Source organism: Rhinopithecus bieti, unplaced genomic scaffold (assembly GCF_001698545.2).
Source record: "Rhinopithecus bieti isolate Rb0 unplaced genomic scaffold, ASM169854v2 scaffold_11404, whole genome shotgun sequence".
In the NCBI taxonomy this organism is placed as follows: domain Eukaryota; kingdom Metazoa; phylum Chordata; class Mammalia; order Primates; family Cercopithecidae; genus Rhinopithecus; species Rhinopithecus bieti.
Window position 1 is genome coordinate 1,172,155 of NW_016806911.1, and position 4,639 is coordinate 1,176,793.

The window sequence follows — 4,639 nt, forward strand, 5'->3', positions numbered from 1 at the left end:
TGGAGGTGGAGTATCGCTCTGTTGCCCAGGCTGGAGTGCAGTGGCACCATCTCGGCTCACTGCAAGCTCCGCCTGCCAGATTCACATCATTCTCCTGCCTCAGCCTCCTGAGTAGCTGGGACTACAGGCACCTGCCACCACGCCCAACTAATTTTTTTGTATTTTTAGTAGAGACGGGGTTTCACTGTGTTAGCCAGGCTGGTCTCGATCTCCTGACCTTGTGATCTGCCTGTCTCGGCCTCCCAAAGTGCTGGGATTACAGGTGTGAGCCACCGCGCCCGGTCATTATCTTTCTGTTTATTTGAATATGTTTTTGACTTTTAGGAAGAGATGACACAAAAATTGCTCAATAATATTCTTCCCTAGCCTCTCAGCTAAGTATTTTATTCTTGTTGAAGCATCGGTTTTATATATTTAAGATTAAACTATTATTTTATTCCATGTTCCTTTGTGTATTTACCTTAGATAATTACTATGATACCAGTTATAAGAAAGACTTAAAAATACTATTTTCTATGCCTGCCTAGTAATCAGTATTACAGAATTATTTAGTTTCTAATTCTTGCATTTCTGCTTCTTTTTTTTTCTTTTGGCTTATGTACAAAATTGTAAACTCAAGAGATTATTCATTAAGCTAAATTGTTATCTTCTAAACTGCATAATTCAGAGCTAATCACTTATTTAGCATTCTATAAGTACTCCTTTATTAATTGGTAGTTGTACCCAAGTTTTTCAACTGCCACAGTTTTACAAATTTCTCAGATTTAAAAGATAAGAAAGGGCAGGGCGCGGTGGCTCATGCCTGTAATTTGGGACGTTGAGGCAGCCACATCACGAGGTCAAGAGATTGAGACCATCCTGGCCAACATGGTGAAGCCCCATCTCTACTAAAAATACAAAAATTAGCTGAGTGTGGTGGTATGCACCTGCAGTCTCAGCTACTTGGGAGGCTGAGGCAGGATAATCGCTTGAACCCAGGAAGCAGAGGTTGCAGTGAGCCGAGATCGTGCCACTGCACTCCAGCCTGGCAACAGAGCAAGGCTCCATCTCAACAAATAAAATAAAATAAAATAAAATAAAGATAAAGAAGGAAGAAACTAATGTTATTATATAAACACCTACAAATCTATAACCCTCTATATGTCAATTTCAGTTGTTTGGGCAATGCTATGTGGAGTTTGTTAGTGAGTGTCTTGATGCGTGTCTTGATTGATTAAGAGTCAGTAGAAAAGTTTGCCTTGAGTAATTATGGTGAAGGTGAGAGTATGGAAACATGTATGATTACCTAACAAAAGATTGGACATCTCAAACTGTCATAAGCAATAGAAAGCACTTGGGGGACTTGTTGAAATGTAGATTATATTTCCTAAATTCTGGGGTGGGACCCAAGATTACATATTTTTAATTACCTGTCAAGTGATGCAGATGCTTCTAGTTCACAGGCTGTACTTTGGGTATGAATGTGATAAATGTTTCCCAATCAATGAAACCATTTCTCATGGAGATTTTTTTTTTTTTTTGGCTTATATAAATGAAGATTCATACATGCATGAATGCAAAAAATATTTATTGACTCTTCCTGTGTGCTAGGCAATTTTCTAAATGTAAAAATACAGCCATGAATAAATAAGTTCCTGTTCTCACAGGTTTTATAGATCTTATGTTTGTGTGTGTGTGTTTGTGTGTGTTTAAGCTGTGGGAGTGGAGCAGCACAGGAGAGGAGTAAAATGGTAGAAATTAAACAAGTTACCAAATAAATAAGAACCTAAACAAAGGGTATCTTGCAATTGAACTATTTACCACAACTCCTATTATCAGTTTAGAAGCTAACTAAGCCATTTATTCAAATAAACAAGCTTGAGTTATTCTTTAGCAAATGTAATATGCTGAATTGAGCAAAGAAAATACTAGGTATCCCTGAGATCTTTCTGGTCCACTTAGGTCTGATTGTCCTGCCTGACATAAATCATACAACAACATAGATTCCGATATCAGGTGCCATAACTTTGTCCTAATGGATCAAATGAGTCAGCTGAATTAAAACAACTGTAATTGCTTCATGGGTTTGTCCTGCTCACTGCACAGGCAAAATCAATTCCCTGAGATCACAGCATTGCAGTAGAGAAGGCGTTTAATTGACATGAGGCCAGCCCACTCAGGAAAACTGGATTTGTCACTGAAATCTGAGCCCTGAAGGCTCAGAAGCTAGGGTTTTTATGGACAATTTTATGAGCAGGGGACTGGAGAACGGGTGGTGCTGATCTGTTGGGAATGAAATCATAGGGGTGTGGAAAACAGTCCTTAGGCACTGAGTCTGCCTCTGGGTGGGGTCACAGGACCAGGTGAGTCATGAGTCTTAGGTCTGGATTAGGTCAGTCTGAAAAGCATCTAAAAAAAAAAAAAAAAATCTTAGGTTTTACAATAGTGATGTTATCTATAGATGCAATTGGGAAAGTCACAAATCTTGTGACCTCTGGCCACATGAGATTTGTGAACTCTGGCCACATGACTCCTGAGCAATAAGGGATTATAGAAACTACACTTACCTTGTGATCACTCATTAGTCTTACAAAGGTGGTTTCAGCTCCCAAACAGGGAAAGGATCAGTTTTAAAGAGGGACAAATATCATTCTTGTTTAAAAGTTAAACTATAAACTGAATTTCTTCTAAACTTACCTTGGCCTACTCTCAAGAATGGCCAAGGACAGCTTGGAGATCAGAAGCAAGGTGGAGTCAACTATGTCAGATTTTTCTTATTGTCATCATTTTGCAAAGGTGATTTCACAATCACTAGTTTAATGATTAGTCTAGACCTCACCCTTGCAGAGATAAGCTGGCATATAAAGATGTGTGTGCGTGTGTGCGTGTGTGCGCGTGTGCGCGCACGCGAGATGTGTTTGTGTTTAAGCAGTGGGAAGGAAGTAAGGCAGGAGGAGAAAAATGGCAGAAATTAAACAAATTAGCAAGCAAATAAGTACCAAAACAAATAGTACCTTGCGCTGGGAATATTTATCCTAACTCCCTATCAGTTTAGGAGTTAACCTAGTCAATTATTCCTAAGCAAATAAACAAGCTTGAATCACTCCAGTTCCAGCTCAGGACTGTTTTTCACCATTACAATTAAGACACAGTAAGACCCTCACCCACACAGCCATCATATAAATAGGAGAACCCTGAAAAGTGGAAGAGCTTGGGAAAGAGAACTCAAACCTGAAGAGCTCCAGGACAGAATTCATCAAATGGGATTTCAACCAGTCCTAAAGAGAAGAACTTTGGATCAAATTAATATTTAAGCTGAAATAAAACTGATCAAACTAGAAATAAATGAGATACTGTTCATTGACAAGTCTAAGTGTATCTGCTACCCAAGAAGGGTGGGAGCTCATAAAAATGATAGAGAAGTGACAAAAAAGTTACACATTTTTGCACATTTGATTGTAGTGTCGGCAGCTTAACGATTACAATATATAGCCACAGACTAAATCCTTAGACCCTTCTCTTTTGCTCCTGTTTTTTGCATCCTTCTGCTACAGAGGACTTTTGTGATATTGTCACTCACCTGGACACTGATGCTGTGCAATAATAACAGAAAAAAATTAGATGCATCCTTTGCTCTGGGAAAAAAAGTTGAATGCTCTTCATATCTGACCATAACCCAACTAAAATCTGAAGATCTTGGTGAATTCATTGCATAAAAATAAATTCAGGCTGGGTGCAGTGGCTCATGCCTTTAATCCCAGCATTTTGGGGGGCCAAGGTGGGAGGATCACCTGAGGTCAGGAGTTTGAGACCAGCCTGGCCAACATGGTGAAACCCCACCTCTACCAAAAATACAAAAAAGAAATTAGCCAGGCTTTGTGGTGTGTGCCTGCAGTCCCAGGTACTCAGGAGGTTGATGCAGGAGAATTGCTTGAATCCACGAGGTGGAGGTTGCAGTGAGGTGAGATCACATCACTGGACTCTAGCCTGGGCAACAGAGTGAGACTCTGTCTCAAAAAAAAAAAAAAAAAAAAAAAAAAAAAAAAAGGAAGAAAGAAAGAAAGAAAAAATTCAGTACAGTGGCTAGATGAGTGTAATTACTGAAAGTGGATTTTCTAAGAGATGGCATTCCCTTTGAGTTCATTGTCTTTCCTGGACTACTTTACATCCTCACATCACAGTTATTATGCAACAGCACAAAATAAACAATCATTTTTTGCCCACTTGGCAGCCTTAGGGGGAAAATCATTTTCATGGAGTACACATAATTTTATTATCAGAAATGAAGGTAGCATTTCAGCCTGAAGTACCTCTCTCAGTTATTTTGCTATTCACAGGTGCAATAAGGACAACTATGAGTAAGTCTTGTCTTCTATCTTTATGACTTGAAAAGTCCACTCTGATGTTGTCTGTCCCAGAAATAAGCGAGACTATTTCCCCAGAATTATTCCAATTTTCAAATTAAAAACTAGAGACTCCTTCAATACAGTAGACAATTTTTCAGCTGAAATTAAAGTTTCAATGAAGTCTTTAATACATACTTCAACTCAGGGCCTAATTTCTACCTCTCCACCTCCTCCTCCTCCTCCTCCTCCTCCTCCTTCTTCTTCTTCATCTTATTCTTCTTCTTCCTCCTCCTCCTCCTCCTCCTCCTCCTCCT